The sequence below is a fragment of the Eumetopias jubatus genome, unplaced genomic scaffold, assembly GCF_037043125.1.
Source record: "Eumetopias jubatus isolate StellerSeaLion01/CBP00866 unplaced genomic scaffold, mEumJub1_p1.0 scaffold_1, whole genome shotgun sequence".
In the NCBI taxonomy this organism is placed as follows: Eukaryota; Metazoa; Chordata; class Mammalia; order Carnivora; family Otariidae; genus Eumetopias; species Eumetopias jubatus.
The window spans coordinates 202,349,749-202,374,583 of NW_028274807.1; positions in this window are offsets into that span (position 1 = coordinate 202,349,749).

Here is a 24,835-nt window from a genome sequence, read left to right on the forward strand (position 1 = left end):
GCACGGAGCAGAGGCTCTCATCCCACTGGGCTGTCATATGAGATGCCCCCCCCCTTAGGTGTCAGTGGAGACCGTGTGGGGATCCTGGAATTCCACCCCACCTGACAGGATCCAGGTGGCCTTTCCACTCCCCACCATCCTGACAAAGGGAGCCTCCTGGAGAGTCAGGACTTTCATCATTGCCCAGGGGTAAGGAGGCTACCACCCCATCCTCCCTGCTGTCGGTGGAGGCCAGATGGGGCAATAAGGAGGCACTTCTATTCCTCTGGGCCAGGGGTATCAGTGGAAGCCTCTCAGAGGGCTGGAACTTCCACCTCTGCCCACTAATGAGGAGCCTCACCCCCTCTGGTATCCACAGAGGCCTACCAAGTGGTGAGGTTCCTAGAATAGTCATTTTCATAGAGACAGGAAAGTAGAATGCTGGGTGCCAGGGGCTGGTCATGGGAACTTTTAAAGTTATGTTATGTTAGTCACCATACATCACCAGTTTCCGATGCAGAATATATTTAAGTTGATCTTCTACAGAGGAGGATTTTTAAGATTTTTAAGATTAAGATTTTTAAGAAAACAAAGCAAAAACAAAACAAAACAAAACAAAACAAAAAACCCAGCACTGGTTCTGTCGTCCCCTCTTGGTAGAAACCAGGCTGTGTCCTCCTTCCCCCTGCCAAAGCCAGCTCATACAGAAGGTTCAAATAAGTTCCAAAGTCTCCTAACATAACGCCCCAAGTTTTCAGGTTTTAGAAATATATAAGACTTACCACTTGACTATTTTTATGTGTAGAGTTCAGTGGCATTAAGTACCTTCACATGATTCTACAACCATCACCACCATCCATCCCCAGAGCTTGTTCATCTTCCTGATGAACTATATACCCATTAAACACTAATGAGTAAAACTTTAAAAGTTCCCATGACCAGCCCCTGGCACCCAGCATTCTACTTTCCTGTCTCTATGAAAATGACTATTCTAGGAACCTCACATAAATGGAATCAAATGGTATTTGTTTTTTGTGGTCAGACTTAATTTCATTCAGCATAATATTTTCAAGTTTCAACTATGTTGTAGCCTGGGTCAGAATTTCCTTCCTTTTTAAGGTTGAATGATATCCCATCGTATGTATATACCACATTTCATTTATCCATTCATCCATCTGTGGACATTTGGGTTTTTTCTACTTCGGCAATTACGAATAATGCTGCTATGAAGATGGCTGTACAAATCTGAGCCCCTGCTTTCAATTCTTTTGGACAGAAGGAGAATTTCTGGGTCACAGGGTGTTGCACACCCCTCCCCCTCAACCTTCCCACGAATCTTCCTCTTCCTGTAAAGGACACCAGTCATGTTGGATTAAGGGCCCACTTTAAAGACTTTCATGTTAACTTGATCACTTCTTTAAAGACTTTCTTTCCGAATATAAAGTTACTTTCTGAGGTAAAGGTTGGGGGGGGGCAGTTAGGACTTCAACATATGAATTTGGAGGGGCTAGAACTCGACACTCTTGTTGAAAAGTCTTTGTGAGAATTTAATCTTAGGTTCTCTACTCTATTCAACTGATCTATACGGCTGTCTTTATGCCATTATGGTCCTGTTTTGATTATTGTAGACTTACAGTGAGTTTTGAAATCAGGAAGTGTGGGACTTCCAACTTTGTTCTCCTTTTTCTTCAAAATTGTTTGGCTATTCAAGGTCCCTTTAGATTCCATATGAATTTTAGAGTAAAATATTCTGCTTATGCAAAAGAAGTCTTTGGGATTTCTATAGGGCTTATACTGAATCTGTAGATCATCTTGGGTAGTACTGATATGTTAACAAAATTAACTATTCCAATCCATGACCATGGGATGTCTTTCCATTTTTTTGTATCTTCTTTAACTTCTTGCAGCGATGTTTGTAGTTTTTAGTGTGTAAGTCTTTCGCCTCCTTAGTTAATTCCTAAGTGCCTTATTCTTCTTGATGCTATTGTTAAGGCAGCTGTATTCTTAATTTCATTTTCAGGTTGTTCATTGTTAGTGTGTAGAAGTGCAACTAATTTGGAGGCGTTGATTTTATAACCTGCAACTTTGCTGAATTCATTTATTAGTTCTTACAGTTTTTGTGTGTGTGGGATCTTTAGAGTTTTCTACATATAAGATTATGTCATCTGCAACAGATAATTTTAATTTTTTCCAGTTTGGATGGCTTTTCTTTCTTTCTTTGTCGTGCCTATTTGCTCTGGTGAGGACTTCCAGGACCATGTTAAAATGAAGTAGCAAAGGCAAGCATCCTTGTCTTGTCCCTGATCTTTGAGAAAAAACTTTTTTTCATCACTGAGTCTGATGTTAGCTGTGAATTTTCATACATGGCCTCTGTTATGTTGAGGTACTTCCATTTCTAGTTTCTTGGGTATTTTTATAATGAAAAGGTGTTAAATTTTGTCAAATGTTTTTTCTGCACCAATTGAGATGATTGTGTAGGCTCTTTACTTCATTCTGTTAATGTGATATATTATTATTGATTGAGTTTTGTATCTTGAGCCATCCTTGCATTCCAGGAATAAATCCCACTTGGCCGTGGTATATAATCTTTTTAATATGCTGCTGAATTGAGTTTGCTAGCATTTTGTTGAGGATTTTCACAACATAGATACACAGGATATTGGTCTATAGTTTTCTTGTCTCTTCTTCTGGCTTTGGTATTGGGATGATGCTGGCCTCATAGATATGAGTTAAGAACCATTCCTTCCTTGGGCTCCTGGGTGGCTCAGTTGGTTAAGCGACTGCCTTCGGCTCAGGTCATGATCCTGAAGTCCCGGGATCGAGTCCCACGTCGGGCTTCCTGCTCAGCAGGGAATCTGCTTCTCTCTCTGACCGTCTTTCCCTCTCGTGCTTTCTATCTCTCATTCTCTCTCTCTCTCAAATAAATAAATAAAATATTAAAAAAAAAAGAACCATTCCTTCCTCTTTAGTTTTTTTTTAAATTTCAAGAAGGATTGGTGTTACTTCTTCTTTAAATGTTTGGTAGAATTAACCAGTTAAGCCATCTGGTCCAGGGCTTTTCTTCATTGAGAGGCTTTTGATGACTAATTCAATCTCCTAACTAGTTATAGTCTATTCACATTTTCTATTTTTCCATGATTCAGTTTTGGTACTTTGTGTGTCTTTAGGAATTTATCCATTTCATCTAGGTTATCCAATTTGCTGGCATGCAGTTGTTTAGAGTACATTCTTATAATCCTTGTATTTCTGTAAAATCGGTAATAATGTCCCCACTTTTTTGTCTGATTTTAGTTTTTGAGCTTGTTGTCTTTTTTTCTTGTCAATGTATTAAAGATTTGTCAATTTTGATTTTTTTTTAAAGAACTAAATCTTGGTTTTGTTGATATTCTCTATTGTTTTTCTATTCTCTTTTTAAAAAATTTATCTCTACCCTAATCTTTATTATTTCCTTCCTTCTACTAGCTTTAGGTTTAGTTTGTTCTGTTTTTTCTAGTTCCTTAAGGTATAAAATTAGGTTGTTGATGTGAGATCTTTCATCTATAGCTATCAAAACTTGTAGGTTTTAATTAAAAATCACTGATCCTACCAAGGACCAGGGAGATCTGAAACTGAATTTTTAAAGAGATATTACAATTATCTGACAATGATTTCAAGCAGCTATCATAAAAATGCTTCAACAAGCAATTATGAGCACCCTGGAAAAGAAGAAAAAAGAAAGTCTCAGCAAAGAAATAGAAAACATAAGAACCACATGGAAATTTTAGAACTGAAAAATACAATAACCAAAATTTAAAAAAAAACAAACCTCAGAGGTTGAGTTCAACAGTAGACTGGTGGATATCAAAGAAAAATTGCCAGAGATAGAAGCAAGAAAGATTTTATTCAAGACAATTCTGCCAGAGATCAAAACTTTTGCACTAGGGAAGATTGAACTCAACTCTATTGAAACAAAAAGCAGGTGAGTTTTTAAGTGCTGGAGTGAGACAGTGAAAAAGTACTGGAGGATGTAAGTTGGGTGACTGGTCAATGGGATTAAGACCATCTATGTTTGCAATTGGTGCTTATCAAGGTTAGGTTCCTCCCCTCCCACAGAGACTGGGAGATGGGTGCCTTGTCTTTCTTGATGATAACATTTCAAAGGGATGGCTCCCAAGTCCTCGAGACAGACATTCCTGGTTTATAAAACACATGAGGCTGGGAGAAGATTTATACAAGAAAGTTTGTCTATGTAGTTTGTTTCAGCATATTTCTGTTGTTGACGTACTCATTGAATCATGTGTTGAGACTTAACAATGCAAGAAAGCAGGCATCAATGGGGGGGGTGGTTTCTATGGAAAGAAAAAGAAGATTAATGATTGGAGCAGTATAAACCCAGTTTCTGGGTTCAGAGGACAGTCAGTTGAGGAGATTTTTGGACACTGGACTCAAACAATCTTCAGACAGTTGAATGAGGGGGGCAATGTGACAGATTTCCCTATTTGCAGCTTGAATGCTTTTGGTGATGCCATTGACATTACAGGAGTTTTGATAAGATTGTCCAGAGTCATGAGTATTTCCTGGCACAGAGCATGGATGAGATGGGAGGTGACCTTCTTGAGTGGCACACAGAGCAGCAGATCCAGGCCCAAAGACTATCCACAGGATCTGCTGTGGTGATGAGTCCTATATCAAGCCATCCAGCTTCAGCTCGTGGGGCTTCTTTAGATCCTGAGGGGAAAGTCCAGCTACAAGGCAATCGAGACTCCCAGTAAAGATCTGGGCAGTCATGTTTGAGTTCTCATCAACACCAATTCAGGAGGATGGGAGAAAAACTGGAAACATTAGTTTGGACAGCTGTATCCAGACACTGAAGTATAGCAGAAGAATTGAGAATTTGGTAATGACTGACAAAATGTCTAAGATAAGAGGCTCCAGTCCAATTTACAGGGAGGTAACAAAGCCACTTAGTTTACAAAGAGGTAAAATATAGCTCAAAGACAATGAACAGGATGAGGCTCTGATAACCCATAGAGTGTGCTATAGTTTTCTATTAAAACACAACATTTTTATGGTCACTTCCCCTTTGGATCAGATAATCAACATAAGATTATTCCTGTTTACAAGAAATATGTACGGTCTCATTAGATAGCCTGATTATCTACAAAAGTGCAGAAAGAAAGTTATTGACCACATAGGCTTTTTAAAGCTTGTTTTGCTATGAGAAATCTCAGATTGAACTTTTAAAAGCCTCTGAAGGCTAAAACATTAATCCAAGAACTCGACACTAGACTTCACCTGCCACACCTACAGATTTAGGTGAATTCGTCACTTCTTGGGCCCCCAAAATATCCTGGGCCTACGAGGAAGTGACCTTTTTCTCACTCATATGGCTTGAGAACACTGTAAGCCAAGTTTTCCCAAGGAAGTTTTGTAAACCAAGACTGTTTTCTCAAGAGGGCTTTGTAAACATGGATTCCATAAAGTCATCCTTCGTTCCTTAAAACCGTCAGGTCATATCTGATTCTAGCCATCCTTCTTAAATATGGCATTCCAGTCCAAGTCTTGGCTGTACATTCATTTTTTTCCCCAATGATGACAAGGAAGACAGATTCTTATTGAACCTATGCAAATAATTGTATTGCTATGAAAATAAGAATACTCAATAAGAGTTTCTGAATTCTGGTAAGGAGAAAAAGATACATGTTTCATTTCTGCTTACAAAAGTATAATCTACTAAATGGTCATGAGCTATAGGCAGTTTAAGAAAAAAGAGAAAGGAATTCTTTATATCCAGAAAATAGAACACTTAAAGCATCGCTGATATTCCAAACAAAAGTGGGAGATCATCCTTTATCAGTTAATTTAGTCTTATGTTATTAATTCTTGCTATGCTTGATCTTCAGTTAGCAGGTTCATGAAACCATCAGTTTCTGTTTGAGAGTTCTAGAAATCCTGATTCAGTCCAATGGTACGGGTCAAAGTTATTTAAGTAACCATCAGAAGCCTGTGCCCCGGAGTACCTTACATAGTTCTTTCCATGTGTTTCTGAAATGAGACAGTTCCTTTTGGCTGATGACAAGCATTTTGGCCTATAGTTGATTGTAAATGTTCTTAGGGAAGCATCAGAGTAAAATAAAAACTGTCTGTAGATAACAGAAGACTTAAAATGATGTGGTTAAAGATCTGATTAGTGTTCCTTTGGCAAAGAAATATGGTTGTTTCTGTGGCATTCAACTTTTAAAAATAAAAGCCGTAATTATGACTGGCAACTGTTGTCTAATATCAGACAAAGCAGCCCATGGATGTATCATGGACTGAGAGGGCACTGACAAATTTCTAGGAACTTCAGACCATTTATACTATATATATATATATATCTTAAGATTTTATTTATTCATTATTCATTTGAGAGAGAGAGCACAAGTGGAGGGGAAAGGCAGAGGGAGAGAGAGAAGCAGACTCCCCACTGAGCAGTAAGCCTAGCATGGGGCCCAATCCCAGGACCTAGAGATCATGACCTGAGCTAAAGACAGACATTCAACCATCTGAGCCACCCAGGTGCCCCCAATATTTATATTAATAATATTTTACCCATATAAATATAACCTAGTGAAGTTTAAACATTTCTTATTTGACAATGCTTCCCATGCAACTCAACATATCAAATAAATCTAATTATTTTTAACATCTCTCTTTTTACAAGGTGAAAGAACAAATTCTTTTTGATTTCCCAGGGACCCTCTAGGAAATCTCAAGGTCAGTTTGAACCAAGATTTCATTTAGGACTTGATTTGGGAAAGCAAAATATCAAAAGTTGCAAAAATATAAAAAAAGTTTGAATACTTGGAAACTAGGATCATGGGTCACTAAGAAACTACCCGGCTATCTATTTAATCAACTTGATGATATAAAATTTCAACATCTGATAAAATTCAACACTTGTTCATGGTAAAAATTCTTAGGACAATAGTAACAGAGGGAATTTTCAACTTTATAAGAGCATCCATGAAAAACCTACAGCTAACATTATACTTAATGGTGAGAGATTGACTGCTTTCCCTAGAAGTTTGAGAAAAAGGCAAAAATGTCCACTCTCACCACTTTTAGCCAACATAGTACAGAAAATGCTACCTGTGGACTAAGCCAAGCAAAGGAAATAAAATGCACATATATTTGACCGAAAGAAATAGAACAGTCTCTACTTGTAGATGACATGATTGTCTATATACCCAAGGAATCTACCAAAAAACAAACACCTCTAAAACTAATAAGTGACTTCAGCAATGTCACAGGAATCAAGACAAATATACATAAATAAGTTCTATTTGTGCATATTAGCAATAGCAATGGACCCCAGAATTAAAAATACAATACCATTTATAATCACTCAAAAACAAAAACAAAAACCAGCAAATACTTAGGAGCAAACCTAATAGAACCTGTATCGGATGAGTATACTGAACACTACAAAATACTGAGGAAAGAAATCAAAGATTTAAATAAATGGAGAGACTTACCATGTTCATGGATTGGCAGACTCAACATAGTAAAGGTGTCAATTCTCCCCAAATTGATATATAAGTTTAACATAATTCCTTTCAAAATCCCAGAAAGATTTTTATAGATACAGACAAGATTGTTCTACAATTTATATGTAAAGCAAAGGAACTAGAATAGCTACAATATTTTTGGGGAAAAAAAAACCAAATGAGAGGAATCACTCCACCCTATTTCGGGACTTATTATGTAAGTACAGTAATCAAGATCGTGTGGGACTGGCAAGAGAGACACATAGGATAATGTAAGAGAGTAAAGAACTCAGAAAGAACCCACCCAAGTATAGCCAACTGACTTTGACAAAGGTGTCAAGGCAATCATTAGAAGAAGGACTGTCTTTTCAACAGACTGAGGTTGAGTAATTATATATCTATAGGCAAAACACTAACTTCAACCTAACCTCACATTTATTTAAAAAATAACTCAAAATGGATCCCAGATTTAATGTAAAACATAAAACTATAAAACTGTTAGAAAATAACATAAAAGAAAATCTTTGAAACCTATGACTTGTTAAGAGTTCTCGGGCATGACATCAAAGCATAATTCATAAAATGAAAAACTGAAAGGCTGGGTTTCATCCAAATGAAAAAACTCTTACTCTTCAAAAGACCCTGTTATGAGGATGAAAAGTCAAGCTACAAACTGGGAGAAAATCGGCAAACCACATATCTGATAAAATTCCTATCTCCAATATATAAAGCTCTCTCACAACTCAACATTAAAAAAAAATCCAATTCGAAAATGGGCAGAGACATGAAGACACAGTTCACTGAAGAGGGCACAGAGAGAGCAAATAAGCACATGAGAAGATATTCAACATCACTAGCCATTAGGGAAATACAATTCAGACCACGAGGAAATATCCCCATACCTCCTGCTGGCCAGGATGGGCAGAGAAACTGGATTACTCGTATAATGCTTGTGAGAATGTAAATGTTGCAACCACCCTGAAAAAGAGTTTGTTAGTTTCCTTAAAAACAAAATATGCAACCACCTTGCGGCATAGCAATGGAAATACTTGGCATTTATCCCAGAGACATAAAAACTTATGTCCACACAAAAACCTATATATGATTGTTAATAGCAGTTTTATTTGTAATAGCCCCAGATTAGAAAATGAATGAATGGTTAAACTGTGGTCCGTCCACACCATGGGGTGCTACTTAGCAATTACTAGAAATGGGCCACTGATACATACAACTTGGATATATATCTCAAGGGCAGTATGCTGAGGGGGGAAAAAAAAATCTCAAAACATTCTACGCTCTATGATTGCATTTGTATAACTTTCTTGAAATGAGAAAATTATACAGATGGAAAACAAATTAGTGGTTGCCAGGGGTTAAGGGTAGAGAGAGGGATGGAGGGAGGGGGGCTCAGTGTGATTATCAAGGAGTAGCCATTTTGTGGTTTGTGGTGATGGAACAGTTCTGTATCTTGATTGTGACGGTGATTTCAAGAATCCACACAAGCAATGAAAATGACATAAAAATGTTACATAATTTAAAAAATGAATATAGGGTTGTACCAGAATCAGATTCCTGTTATTGCTATTATACTACAATTATGTACTATGTAACCACTGGAGAAACTGAGTGAAGGGTCCTTGGACTTCTCAGTACTTACTATTCATTATCTGGGAATCTATCATTATCTTGAAATAAGAAGGTTTTAAAAAACTCTTTTAAAAAGAACAATAGTTTTGGAATCAGGTAGACCTAATTTAAAAAAAAAAAATCACCTTTCTTTTCCCCTAAGTTGCAGCGCAAACTTTGCCTTTTTTCTTTACATTCAGTGTTTCTAAAAGACTTGCCCACATTCTGCCTCCACTTCATGACCCACCGACTTTTCCACTCTCATACTCAACATTTCACCGGCAACTTCCTTATTGCAAAATGGGACTGAAACTGCTTGGTACTTGTTGCACCCAACTGGTACAGTAAGAGAAAAGAAGAAGCAAGCCAGGGAGAACTGTCTAGAGTGCAAATGCAACTGTTTCTCTCCAAACTAGAATCTCTTCAATGGATCCTCGTCTTTATGACAAAATTCACCCTTTTGTTCAACAAATTTTTAACAGGCACCTACTATGCATCAGACAGTGTTGTAGGCACAGGGAATAGACTATTTGGTAGACTTTATTTGGTTGAACAATGAAAAAGCAAAAGCCCCTATCTTCGTGGAGCTCCCATTCTAGTAGATGGTAGGCATGGGAGACAGAAAAGAAACAAGAAAATTAAAGCAGGTTTAGAGGACAAAGAACAGTAGGGTAGGGGGCTAGAGTGGCAAGCTATCTGATATGCTTGTCAGAGGAAGTGTCTCTGCTTAGGCGATGACATTTGGGACAGAGGTCTGAGGGAAGTGAGGAAGAAAGCCTTACATCTCCCTGGGGGAAGAGCATTCTGGGCAGAGAGAAGAGCAAGTGCAGAGGTCGGGATGGAAGTGTGCTTGCAGAATAGCAGAGACACCAAGGCGGCTAGAGAGGGCTTTGGGGGGTGGGGGGGGTGCACGGTGGCTGAGGAGGGATGGGCTCAGAAATGTGGCGGGACCAGATCAGGTAGGGCCTGGAAAGGATACAGGGGAAGCCACCGGAAGCTTCTCGTGACCCAGCCTCTTCCAGCAAGCTCTCCACCTTATACCCTGCGGTCTGGCTGTCCTGTAGTTACCTCAAACACCTGTTCCACTCTTGCCTGGCCAAGCCATACTTAAAGATCCACCTGGACATGCACTCTTCTAGGAGGCTGTCCCTGATGCCCATGCTATGTGGGGCACCCTTCCGTGTGCTTTCTTAGTCTCCTACAGTTGGATCCTATAAGAGCTCTCATCTCTGTGACTTGGAAGTTTCTCTCTAGGCTAGTAACTTTTGTGTTCCCAGCCTCTGGTGCAGTGATGGCTAATAACAGACACTGATATGTTTGAATGAGTGACCATTTGGCCCCTCTGGCCTCTCCTGAGCAGAGAGGCAGATGCCCCAGTGCGTTCCTTTTTTGCCCTGAGCAATGGCTCTGTCGGAATCCTTCCTATGTCCCAAACATCCATGCCTGGCTCTTGATTCAGACTACGTGTAGCAGGGTGTTGCTCCGGGCAGGAATAGCCTCTATGTACTGGTGCAATTTTTTGTTTGTTTGTTTGTCAAATAAATCGAAGAGGAGGAACTGAAGCTGCTATGTTAACAAATTACTACAGGCTTTTCCTCTAGCTATGTGCTTCTTCCAAATTCTGTGTTCTCATTAGCATGTGATCCGTTCTGACTCAATGAATCATCTGAGATTGAATTATTCCTTTATTTCAGCAAAAGCATGAGGATGAAGCATGGGGCTGAATGGATCTATTCATGCACAGCTGGTGGAGGCAGATGGGAACTGGTATGCTCTCTCTAGATAGTGTCTTTCTCTGAACTGCACTTTAGATCTTAAAATTGTTCATACCTTTTGACCCCAAAACTTCGTTTCTAGATATGATCCTAAAGAACTAATCAGAAATATTTGTACAAGACTACTTAGTGCTGTGGGGCGCCTGGGAGGCTCAGTCAGTTAACATCCAGCTCTTGGTTTCAGCTCAGGTCATGATCTCGGGGGCTGTGAGATCGAGCCCCGGGTCAGGCTCTGTGCTCAGCGAGGAATCTTCTTGAGATTCTCTCTCTCCTTCTCCCTCTGCCCCTCCCCCCACGCGCACGTGTGCACTCTCTCTCTCAAATAAATAAATAAAATCTTAAAAAAAAAAGAATACTGCTGTAGTAGCATTCATACTGAAAAGTAGGAGGCAGCCTAAGTAAGCGCCTCACAGTAAGTACCTGGTTAAGTAAATATGGTATACCCATGGGACAAACTCTATGTAATCTTTAAAAATTAGCTTGGATAATTTGGCGATGGGGAAATACAACGTGATGCTAAGTGAGAAAAATGGAAAACAGTTTGATCTCAATTTTACCCCTACCCCTTCACAACATTGTAAGCGGTTATTGCTAAGTGGTGTTATTGGTGAAATTTTGTTTCTGTTTTTGTTGTAAATCTATAGCAGCTACATCTTTTTTAAAAATGACTGTTTATTATGAAATATTTCAAATATTAAAAAATACAGAGAAAATAAGATTAGCAGAAAGGCTTTAGGTCTCTACCTCACACAACAAAAAAATTAATTCCAGACCGATTATAGTATATAAATATGAAAAGCAAAATGGAGAAACCTTGAGAATATAGAAGATGTTTTAGGATTTCAACATAGGGAGGACTCTCTTTAACAAAACATGTCTTGGGATGCTTGGGTGACTCAGTCGGTTTAGCATGTGCCTTTGGCTCACGTCATGATTCCAGGGTCCTGGGATCGAGCCCTGAGTCAGGATCCCTGCTCAGTGGGGAGCCTGCTTCTCCCTCTCCCCCCTGCTCATGCTCGCTCTCTCTCTCTCTCTCAATTAAACAAATAAAATCTTAAAAAAAAGTCTTGTTTAAATATTGCTGCCTTAGCAAACCAGCCCAAAATTTAGGGGCATAAGAGCCATTTTTAATTGTTGGTGATTCTGTGGGTCAGCAATTTCAGCTGGGCTTAGCTGGGCAGTCCTTACAGTCTTTGCTGGGCTCATGCAGGCAGCCATAGCCAGCTGCCAGGTTGGCTGGGAACCGGCTGTTGGCTGGAGCCACCGGGGTGACAGGGCCATATATCTCATCATCCAGTAGGTTAGCTTGGGTTCATTCACGTGGCAGCTGGCAGAGCTCCAAGAGGGAGCAGCACCAAGGTCCTCAGTGCTCAGAACAGCCTCACCATCACTTCTGCCGCCTTCCTTTGGCCCAAGGAAGTATGGAGACTCAAGGATAGAGAAAAACAGTACCTCCCAACAGGAGGAGTTACAAAGACACGTCGCAGGGACATGAATACCCACAGCAAAAATATTGCAGCCATTTATGCAATCTACCGTAAGTAAACATACAGACCACAAAGGGAAAGATGGATATAGTCAGATACATTAAAATTTAAAACGCTTGTATGAAAAATGATACCATGAACATATATTATTTTTATAACCTTAAAACAAAGTTAAAATCAAGATTTCAGGATGCTGTACCAGACCACATTATTAATTTAAAAAAAAAAGAAGAAACATCTATGTAAACATCTGAAGAAAACATCTATGTAAATATTTGAACTTCAAATGGGGGAAATTATTGGATCCCAATAACTTCATTATACCCGGATGCTTTCTCCACAAACAGGTATATCATAAGACTAAATTAAATAGTAAAGCCCACTTCCTGCATTTGAAAAAGGATTCCTTCCACTGAGATTGTTACTCCAGGGTATATCTAATTTACATAATAAGGTATGCCTGTTCGAAATTGTGGGTTTATCTTAAGTCTTCCAATCACCAGAATCTCGGGATGAAGTTCTCTTTTTCGAGAAGCAGAAAAATAGAGGGAATGGATGTTTTCTGTCTCCAGGAGAGAGGGAAGAGCAAGGAGCTGAGTCAAGGAACAGATGGAGGGAGCCACGATATTTTTTCCTCATCTAGTACTTAAGCCTCCAACCTCACCCGTCTGTATGACTCCGCATATGTGCCCCAAACACCAGACCCCCAGTGGCCACGCTGAGGCCAGATATGAACAATTTGGGATCAGACTGTGTAATGAGTCATCCTAATGGCTTATGCCCCTTAACAGTGTGAGGAGAGGGGGAGGAGGTTTCAAGGACATTCACACAAAGGCACCTCTGTGGGGTAGCAAAAAGCTTCTAGGTGTGTCCGAATGACTAGAAGGAAAACTTCTGGCTGAGAAAAGCAGCCTTGGTTCCCATTTGGCTTCTCACCACAGCAGAGAAAAGAGAAAGGGGAAAAACAGAGAATGAGAGGCGGCCGGTGGGGGTGGGGGCCACTGAATCTTCCAGACGCCTCTGTTTCATCTGCCCTCCCTTCCTATTGACCCACTGCAACAGCCAGCATCCTGGAAAGAGCCAGGTTTAGGCTCAGAGACCTCTACGTAAAGAACACACAGGGTAGTGAGTCACCTCTGACTCCGAAGGGCCAACAAAGGTGACAGCTTAGAGCCAGTGTGGTCTCTTTGCGCAGCTGTGCACAGCCCCACCCCGCCAAAGTGGGATGTGACACCCATCGCACGCCCTTGCTACCTGCAGGCCCAGCTCTCCTGGGCGGGTGGGGGCGGGGTGGAGACAGGCAGGTGCTGCCTCATTTGTATAGGTCAGGGCTCGGTTTGCAGGGATCCTTGGCAGCATCGTGGCTCTAGGACAGCTGGCTGACGCACGGTGGGGAAGGCCTGGGAAACAAAGGAGGGCCCGGCACAGAGAGCTGCTCCCAGACACACGGTCTTGTCCCGGTGGGGCCAGGAAGTAGGGGCCCAGGGCTGGCCCCAGGGGAACAGGCAGGTAGATGGATAGAGGGATTCACGTGCTCAGAAGCACAACGTGCTGGAGAAAATTGGCCACAAACTGTCACTGTTCGTACCAGCTCATGGACGGCCTTTATGCCCAGCTAAAAAGCTGGTGCTCATCGGTGTCGGGGGCAGTGTAAATCCTGCCCACCCAGAGAGCCTTCTCCACAGAGTGAGAAGAGAAAGAAAACCGTTTTATTATTGAATAAGCACTGAAGCAGATAACAGCGCGGGTCCACATAATGCTCTGACAAGATCGCAAAGCCAGAAAGAGAGTTTGCCATTTTTATGCCACCAAGCGGCCACAATCCATTATGAACGTGTGCCCGAGACTAAGGGTAACCTGTCTTCCCACAGGAGGGCCTGACAGCGCCATGTGGATCTCCCCTGGTTCACCTGGGTTCATCTGCCAACGCGGGGGGCGGGGGGGTGGGGGCGAGCGGCTGTGCTAGCGAATTGCCTTTGCCTCTATGACAGGCAGCTTGCATCGTGGTGACAGGCAATGTCTGACCACAGACACTGAGGTTTGCATTTCAAAGAGATATAAGAAACATTAAGCCCTTAAAGAATATGCCGGGGTTTTAAAACTGGCAAGAAGTTTACCAAGATTTACCTACATGTCAAAGGGACAGAGGAAGAATTCACAAACACTAAGTTTCCCCCGAGAATGCTCTGTAAAAGAGAAGGGAAGGCTCTCTTTCCCTTTTGGCCACCAGGAAATGTCAGTTTTACAAATTTACTTTTACACAGCTGATGGCAATGTTCTGAGACATGGGTGAGGCTTGGGCCTCCTTCCCCCAGCTCTGGGAGATTCCACAGCCAGCTACCTTACACATTTCCAGAAGCAAATGACTGGGAAGCATGTGATGACCAACAGCTGACACAAGGGGAATTTCTTCTGACCTGGGAGGTGGGAACTGCTTTCCTGCTGGAGAGATGGATGCCGCTGGTTTGGTTAGCAGTGATGTTTTTTTCCAAGGAACTTGCCAGATACAGTTCAGTGTCATCTCTGTGAACAATGCCTACAGTCCTCTATGGGGTTCAGGGTTGCTGAGATGATCTTGTGGGAACTCTGTGCCCCAGAAGTGCTTGGCCAGGTGTGAAACTAACTCTCATCACAGAGCCAGCCTCAGAAGGACCACTCCATGGGCCCCTAGAGGGTCTCTTTCTGTGGGCTCAGAGTTCCCATGGCAGGGTGTGCTCTTTGACATTTAAGCCATCCCACTTCTGCGTGGAGTGCAGTCATTTCCAGCAATAGGAAATTGCGGACGTTTCTCAAGTGGCTTCTGCAAACCACAGACATACCCCAACCTACCACCTTGAATCATGGGTGTCGTGGAGACCACCGTGACCTGAGCAGGGAGAAATATTCTCTCTCAAGGACCAAGGGAGTCCCCACCCCCCACCCCAGGTAATTATGGAAATCACTCTCTTGCATCCTGGGGGCCCCTTCCCCAAGGGAAACCATGCAGACTTGGCAGCAGAGACACTCAAAGACCCCAGGGGGACAATATGGCCCTAGCACTCCTGAAACAGGAGGATGTGTTCAGAAGCAGCAGAAAACCATCACTCTGTCCTTGGTTTTCTTCCGCATTAATTTCACACCACTTCAAGGCCCAATTCAAACACCCCCTCCTCCCTGAAGTTCTCCTGCTTCCCCCATCTCCCCACCCCCCCCACCGCAGAGCCCACATTTGCCCTCCTCTACGGCACCCTCATATCAGCTGAATAACTGAAGGTCGGCCATACTTTAAAAATTTTCTGACTTCAAAAGCAAGAAATGGTCATTATAGAAACATCTGGAAAAGCACAAAGAAGAAAATTAAAATCGCAAATAATCCCCCCATCTTGACAGATGTTTTCTTTGTCCTGTGCATTTTATATATACTTTAAAGAAAAAAAGTAAGAAAGAAAAAGAGTAAGAACCAAACTGAAGTATTGCTTTACAAGCTGCTTTTGTCCTCTTAATCTTCCTATGTACGTCTTCCTGTGTTCTTCTGTAACATCATTTTGTTGATTATGGACCACAGTTTATTAGGGCAGTAGAGCAGAGCAATTAAAAGTGGGGGCTCTCGAGTTTGATCGCCTGAGTTGAAATCCTGGCTCAGTGACCTTGAGCAAATCACTTAATGTCTTTGAGCCTCAGCTTCCTTATCTGTAAAATGGACATAATCCTCACGGCAAGTACAAAGAAGAAAATGAGCGCCGCTTACAATCTTATTTTGTACAAATGCATTACAATATGGTATGTGCATTTTATCAGCTTATTAACCTCTACTTTCATAACAACATGAGCGTCCTCTCTATCAAAATCTACAGGGAAAGGCGAAGAGAGAAGTGTATCTCTGGAAAACCACGGGTAGGACACAAAGTGGTTTACTGATGAGTTATTTATAATATTGAAAAATCAGGGATAATATCCAGCAATAAGGAAATAAGTAAATCAAGGTATAGTCAACGAACACTACATAGTTCTTAAAATGATGTTTGTGGATAATTTCTAATGACGTGGGATAATTTTTAGGATGGACTACTCAGTGAAGAAAAGGATATAAGATTGTATGTCAGGGCGCCTGGGTGGCTCAGTCGGTTAAGCGTCTGCCTTCGGCTCAGGTCATGATCCCGGGGTCCTGGGATCGAGCCCCGCATCGGGCTCCCTGCTCCGCGGGAAGCCTGCTTCTCCCTCTCCCACTCCCCCTGCTTGTGTTCCCTCTATCGCTGTCTCTCTCTCTGTCAAATAAATAAATAAAACCTTAAAAAAAAAAAAGATTGTATGTAGCACATGATTTTGGTGATGTGAAATAACACATGATAACCCATTAATGCTATCAGTGAGGGAAGAGATTACAGGCAATGCTTGTTTCTTCTTTGTACCTGCTGTGAATTTGTTTTTAACCTCAATAGGCTGGTAGGAAGGGTGTCTACTCTAGAAACTGCCCTTCCCTGTCTGCTGCCTTAAAGTTGGGGATTTCAGTAATCCTTTTCAGAATCTGTGCGCTCAGCTTCCCGTCCACAGCCTCCTGCTCCCCCATCCCTCACCTCCCCCACTCCCATTCATACCATTTCTGGGGGGAAGCCACTCGATGGTGTCAAGAATTTTCCAGCTCTGCTTTTGACAGCACTTTGCAAAGTACCATATACTGTGGCGCTTGCACCTTCATTGGTTTGAGACCGGCAAGAGTACTTCTGCCTGTTTAAAAAAAATAAAACAAAATAAAAACCTTTGGCGCTTATTAGACTCGTAGGCAAGGGAGAATTTCAGAGCTGTTTCAATTCCCACACCTTCCCTGCCACATCATATAATTAATATTGAAAAGCATAGACACCTCTCACTTCCCTCTTTCAGTGAAAAGAAGCCTTTCTTATGTTCACTTCATTTTGTTTGGTTTTCTTTGTGTGTCATAGCTGTTTACACAAGTGTACTGGCCTGAATGGGGTCTTGATTTGACCTATAAATAAACAGGTGCATGAGCAGGACACTAAGCACCTTTCTCTTGATTACAATAGGACTTGGTGGGTAGGTCTGTCTAGAGAGTTGGGCCCTTGCTCTGGGTCTGAAAGATGACCCATCCAGGGCAGGAAGTGATGAAATGGAGTGGCATCGATCTGGTTGCCTGGAGACCTGGGTTCTAGTTCTGTGTCACCTGTTTATCAAGTGTGCAACAGCAGGGGTGAGGGGGCCATAATGTCAGTTTCCTCATCTGTAAAATAAGTAGGTTGGCTCTGATGTTCCCTTAGATTCCTTTCAGGTTCTAAAACTTCATGAGTCCTTCTCAAGCAAGAGAGTAAAGGAGCAGGTATGGGGTGGGAGAGGGTGTGAAGTGGAAGAATTTGAAGGTCTTACTTTGTTTAGTAGGGTTTCATTAATAATGGAAATAACGATTACCATTGATGAGAACCATTTATGTTTCTGGACCAGAAACAATTCCTACTGGTGGAGTTATTGCTACCAAGGGAGTAATTTTGCCTGGAGTTAGGGACAGGGAGCTCAAATAAGAAGCAGAGAGAAGGGAGTCCCAGATTATAGGACACTATTGTGATTCTTTTTCTATAAATATAAACTATTATTAAATGCATGAATAAGGCCTGTTCTGATCAGCTATTGCCAACGTGTGCTAATGTGTAACAAACCATCCCAAACGGAGGCTTAAGGCAAAAGCAATCTGGAGTGGACTGGGCTAAGCAAGGTGGTTCTTCTTTGTCTGTCATGCAGTTACAGAAAGACAGAGGCTGGGCCAGAGTCATCCTGAAGGGTTCTTCACTCACACGTCTAAGAGCCTAAGAAGACTGAAATAATTAGGGGTTCACTCTATTCATCTAGCCACCTATGGATCTATCCAGCCACCGAAGGATCTATCCATTTCTTGATCAATTGATCTACCTACCTACCTGTCTTTCTATCTGGTCTCTCCCCAAAGAGGTTTCAGCGTAGCCAGACCTCTTAAGTGGCATGTGGAGCCCTGGAGTCAGTGTCCTAAAGAGAAACTGGCAGAAACTGCATGACCTTTTCTGATCTGACTTCGGAAGTCACACAGCACCACTCCTGTCACATCTGTTCACTGAAACAGTCATAAGAGCTTGCCCAGGTTCAAGAGGAGAGGACACAGACTCTACCCCTCCTGTGAGGAGTGTCAAAGAATTACAAGCATGTTTCAAAACCACCACAAGGTGTAAGGACGAATTAATCAGTATCAACTAATATCAACATTATAGATTTATAAAATGAAACCTACAGATTCTGACAATCATGTAGCAATTACGCCAAAGGTGAGGCTGGAAAAACAATTTTTAAAAAATAAACAAAAAGGGCGCCTGGGTGGCGCAGTCGTTAAGCGTCTGCCTTCAGCTCGGGTCACGGTCCCAGGGTCCTGGGATCCAGCTCCGCATCGGGCTCCCTGCTCGGCGGGAAGCCTGCTTCTTCTCCCTCTCCCACTCCCCCTGCTTGTATTCCCTCTCTCGTTGTGTCTCTCTCTGTCAAATAAATAAATAAAATCTTTAAAAATAATAATAAATAACTAAAAATTTTAAAAAATAAAAAATTTTAAAAAGCGGCAAGGCTGGGGTTTACTGCACGGTGGGGGTGTGGTGTGGTTGAGTGGTGGGGGTGGTTCTGGAGTGCGGTGGAGGCCACGTGCCTCTGCCCACTCTCCAGCTTACACTGAAGCCTGTTGGTCAATGCCTCCTCCATGGCTAGAGAGCTTACAATCAGTTCTCTTACTCAAAGAAAAGGAAACACTCCCCAGTTACCCCAATTGTAACACCCAGCCTGGCATATGTAAATAGGTAAGGGCTGCCCCAAATCACCATTCACACAGGAAAATAAAAGACAAGGACCAAGATCAGTAAGCAGAATAAATGAACTTCAAGGAAGTAGAGCTAAGTATTGGAAGAATTAAATAAAAAACCCAAACTCTAATTATCCTCATGGAGAGTCAAGATGATACATCCACAACAGTCTATTTAAAAGGAGCAAAAACAGTCTATTTAAAAGGAGCTCCCCCCTTGGAAACTAAGAGCCTATTTTAAATCCTTTTTGAAATGTACTTTTAAATTATTATAATAAATTTTATATTTTATTAAATAATGTATTATAAAATAATGTATTTTAATTAATTCAAATAAATTTAAATAATTTTAATTATATAAAATAAGTTATTAGCTTCATTATTATAGTATACTTCATGCAATTAAAAAAAACCTCATACAATAGAAAGATGACACCAAAACATCAAGAAAATCTCACAGAATAGATAGTAAAATGACAGAAGGCAGATAATTGGAGAAAAAGAGACAAAGTGTCAGTGGAGGTGGGCCAACATTTATGGCACGGGGCTTCAGAGAAGGAGAAAAGTGAAAACGGAGAGCAGGAAATTATTGAAGAATTAATTGAAGAAAATCTCCCAGTATGGAAGGAAGACAAACATTTTAGATGGACAGGACCCAGGGACCCAGCACGGGGAACAGAGAATGATCCACAGAAACCACCTCATGGAATTTCAGAGCACGGATAATAAAGATGATCCTAAATATTCTCTGAGAGAGACAAGAAACAGATAACCAACGAAAGAGTAAGGACAAGGTTGGCATTATTCTCAGCAGCAGTCCCCGATGCTGGAAGCCAATGGAACAATTACCTTCAAAGGCCAAAGAAATCATTTTCTACCTAGAATTTGACATCTTGCCAAACTATCCATCCAGTGCAGAGGAGAAATAAAAGCTTGTTAGACATGCAAGAACTCAAAGAATTGACTCCTATATATTCTTTGTGGAAATAAATAAAATTACTTGATGATGTGCTACTTAAGAAAGAAGACGACAAGAGAACTAAAGGGAAAAAAAAAAGGAAAAAAAATTAAACCAGCCTAGAAACACAATTAAAAGAAACTCAAACTTCAGTACAGGTGTGCAGTTGGCATAGTCAAAAGTCTGTATATTTTGGAGCACTCAATAAACGATATAATTAAAAAGGTTTAAGGTATTGGTGATATTATGAAGAAGGCATATGCTTCTATTGTCAACCAACTAAAAATTTCAGAAAACAGTAAGCTGTGGAAATATATATATGTTTTATTTATAGTATATAATAGATATTTATATATAATATATATTTATATATTAGAATATAATGTATATACCTATGTCATGGCCCAAATATAAAACCAACCCCCCCAAAATCATGATTTTGTGTAGCTAATGGAGTCTAAGAAGACCCACTTGACCCTGATATTGGAACAATCCCCTCTACAAATCTCAACATAACACCTGCTTCTTAGGGAATAATATTTACACTATCTTTGTATTTTTTTTAAGGATTTTATTTATTTATTTGACAGAGAGAGAGAGACAGTGAGAGAGGGAACACAAGCAGGGGGAGTGGGAGAGGGAGAAGCAGGCTCCTGGCCGAGCAGGGAGCCCGATGTGGGGCTCGATCCCAGGACCCTGGGACCATGACCTGAGCTGAAAACAGGCGCTTAACGACTGAGTCATCCAGGGGCCCGATGTCTTTGTACTTTAAATACTGTTTGTGCACTGGCCTTCCATGATCAGAATTAACTTACTGACAAAGCATGAAGGACAAATTTACTAAAGAGAATGTCTGTGTTATAAACTTGACAAGGTAAAAGAAGTGGTATAAGTGAGGGCGGGTGGGCAGCAGAAGAGAGAGAAGTGGAGGGAAGTAGGGAGTATTAGTTAACCTGTCTTATATTGTGAGGAGCCAAGAATTACTACCTGAAATTAGCGGGTCAGTAAAGAGACTGAATGATGTATAAAATCATAAGGTTAACCATCAGAAAAAATAAAAATACACACCTATCAATGATTTAGAGGTGGGAGAAAGGGATTGATAAGTGAATAAGTTATTCACCTGTCACAGCTGAAAGTCTGTAGACAGTGCTTAAAACTGCCATATGAAGCCTTGGATGGAATATGTTATTTAGCATTATCAATCGAGGTAAACACCTAAAGAAACAGAAACAGTCAAAAGAAGGTACCAATCGGAAGGAAAACCAGCAAAGGACTGGGGAAGACTTACTTTATATGGCATTCTATATTTTTGGAATTTTTATTTCCAAGCACCTATATTTTAATAATTAAAAAGCAAAATAAGAAAAATAGCAAAGGATTTGAAAGTAATAGATAGGCATCGGGTCAAAAAGAGATTGTGTGGGTGATTTATTTCCCTCCGTTTTCCAACAGACTGTAATATGGTTTGTGTTATTTCCATAATGGAAAAACTCGTTAAAAAAAAAAAAGAGAGAAATGGTTACAACATTACTCTTATCACATGGTGGCTAGAAGTTGTAGGAAATGGGGGTGACCAAGCAAAGAAATTCACGTGAAATATTTGTGGAGTGATTATAAATGACCATGAAGGCCAGGCTAGCTGTGTGACCTTGGGCAAGTCACTTGACCTCTCTGGACTTCAGTTTCCACCTCTGGAACATAGAGGAGTTGGCTTTAGAAGTTCTCAGGTCCTGTTCAGCTCCAGTAGCTTATGAATCTCTGAATTTCTAGCAACTGTGAGCACTGCCATTGAAATCATGTGACCCAGGCAATATCAACTACAAAAATGGCTGGCTTCTACTTTCTGTCATCCTTGAGGGGCTAAGCAAGATTTCCACTTGAGATCTGAAGCTGTGAGGTGCTGCTAACTTCATGTTCCTCTAACAGAATTGCAATCATTTGCTCCAGTAGAAATTAAAGTCCATGCTAATCTTAACCCCGTTTTCAACTAGAAAAAGCCCAAAGGCCTCACACACTGAGGACCAAGGATGTGCCCCCAGGCCCTGCTCAAGCCCTTGAGGAAACCTGTAATCATTTGGGCTTTGGCCACCAACAGCGGGGTAAGCAGTCTTTGTTTTGCAAGAAAAGCAGGAAGTGTGTTGAAAGACAAAACCACAGCAAAACTGCCACATCAAACTGAGAGGTAGCCTCTAAACATGAGGAAATTGTGCACCACAAGAAACCCAGAGAGAGCCAAATCCTGCTGTCGTCACTCCCTGTCTTAGCCAGGACGTAGGCATTTTATCCAAAATGAAGTTCTACCTGTAGTAGGTTATTAACAACAAAACAGAAACAGAAAGTTTGTGGCGGGCCCCAGCAACAAGTGGCAGTCCTTTGCTTTCTATAACTATAGAGTCTGAAACTGCAGGGCCAAGGTTTGAAGAGCCGAGGAGCTGAGACTAAAGAACACCCACAAGTCACTAGTAGAGCGTCTACAATCTTGCCACCTGTGGTGGGGTCGCCAGCAGCAGGGGGAAGCTTTCAGATGTCCACGCCAGACTGCAGAATCAGAAACTGTCTTTTACCGAAATCTCCAGGTGAAGCATTTGGGCATTACTGTTTGAGAGGTGCAGGTGTACCAGACCTGGGAAGCTAACACATCTGCCCCTAAAACTGAGGATTTAACAACGCACAGGGTCAAGTACCTGAGCCCACAACAATGATGTTGTTATTTTATCATTGTTATTACTCCGTATACAGATGAGGAAAACCAGGCCAACTTCTGCAGGGCTGGGATTTACTGAAAGGCTACCCGGTGCTCAGAGAGAAGGCTTAGTGAAATTAGAGACTTGTCCAAGGTCGGAAGGGAGTCTTTACTCCCTTCAAGCCCTGGCAGAACCAGGGCTTGAAACCAGATCTCCTGGAATACTAGACTCATGTTCTTAACCATTATTTTCAGTAGCCTCACTAGAGTTGGATGCCCTTGAGTGATCCACTTGAACAGTTGCATCCAGTTGGTAGCATGTCAAGGACCATTTTCCAGAACATCATCCTCCGGAGCTTCCTTTCCATCCCTCCCCTGCCCATCTGGGCAGATACGGATGAACTGGGAGTTCTGTGCCAGAGGATTTGACCCTCCCAGGCAATCAAGTCTGAGTCACAGAGAGGCTGAGTGTGACGGCAGCCCCAGAAACAAAGCCTAGATACGCCTGTGTTTAAAAACAGAAGGCCACGGCTTCTGGGAAGGATGATCTATTTTGTGAAGCTTTAAGGTTTCAGAATGACTGTGGGCCCCCTCACCTACCTCCTCTGAGCTAACACCATCATCTGTCCTCCAACACCCTTTGGTCTGGAGACAGGAGGTCGGGGTGGAGGTAAGAGCAGCTGACAGCACCCGTGCTTTTCAAGAACAACCTGGTCAGAGCTCCCCGAGGCCCTCATAGTAAGACTTGGGGAAATGAGGGTTTTCCGGAAAGTCTTGCATGCTTTTCCTGGAAGCAGGGAAGGGACGAGTGGAAGAGCCCTGTGGTGAGCTTCCCAGCAGATTCATTCTTCGGCCCCATTTTCTTGGTGACCGTGCTTGGGAATCATCTTCTCTATCCACAAGAATGAGATTCAGCTATAAACAACAAGATAAACACTAATAATAGTGGCTTAAACCAGTGCTTCTCAAGCCATCATGTGCTCATACATGAATCACTTGTGGACCTTGTTAAAATGCAGATTCTGATTCAAAAGGTCTGGGGCAGGCTCTGAGCTTCAGCATTTCTAACAAGCTCCTGAGGGATGCCCATGCTGCTGGTCCACAAAGCACACTGCTTAGTGAGGGCTTCCACAAGATAGCAGTTTATGCCTCACTTAGGTATGAAAAACCTGGAGGCCGACCCCCAGGCTATGTGGGGCCCATAGCAGCATCAGAGACTCTGACTCTGACCTCTCTGTTCCTCCATCTCAGCATGGGGCTTACATCCATCAGATCACCTTGTGATCCCGGACATCGCCTGGAGATGCAGCCCACCCATCCATGCTCCAAGCCAGCAGCAGGAAGAAGTGGGAGAGGGAAAAACAGTGGTTCTACCAGCCAAGCCAGCTTCTCTGAAAGATTTTTCTAACAGGCCATTCCTTCTACTTCATCCCTTGGCCACCCTGAGCTGCAGAAAGGCTAAAATTGGGTTTTTCTTCCTAAGAAAGAAGAGAATGGGTAGGGCTGTTGGGCAACTGGAATGTCTGTCCCATCTCTCCACCCTACTCGTCATCATTTTGAAACCTTAAGGTACAGAAGCAAGAGAACTTAGCAGCCTCTCTGTTCCAGCAGTTACTCTGAGGAGGAGGAAGCTGGACTCCACTGTGCCTTGTCTGGGTGGCCGGTGAACCATGGTTAGGAGCTACAGTGAGAATAAGTGAAAAAACACTGGCAGCAAGGCAAGAGGAAGGATGAATCCAGCAGAGTGGATTGGACTCTTCTACAGTCTTGCTTCTGAGACTTAGACATGTCTTGTACTCCAAGGGGTGGGCCTTTTTCCCTGGGCCTGACAGCCTCTTTAGGTCCCCCTGGGACAGAATGCCTCCCTGCAGTGTTCTAGCTAGAATCTTCCATCCTCTATCCATGCTCAGAGACAGGGCACTACTGTGCATGCTCCAGCTGAAGCCAGGGGCTTCACTCTTGGCTCATGCCATGGACACCTGGCCTCATCCACTCCCGGGTCACTTCTCTTGCTTTG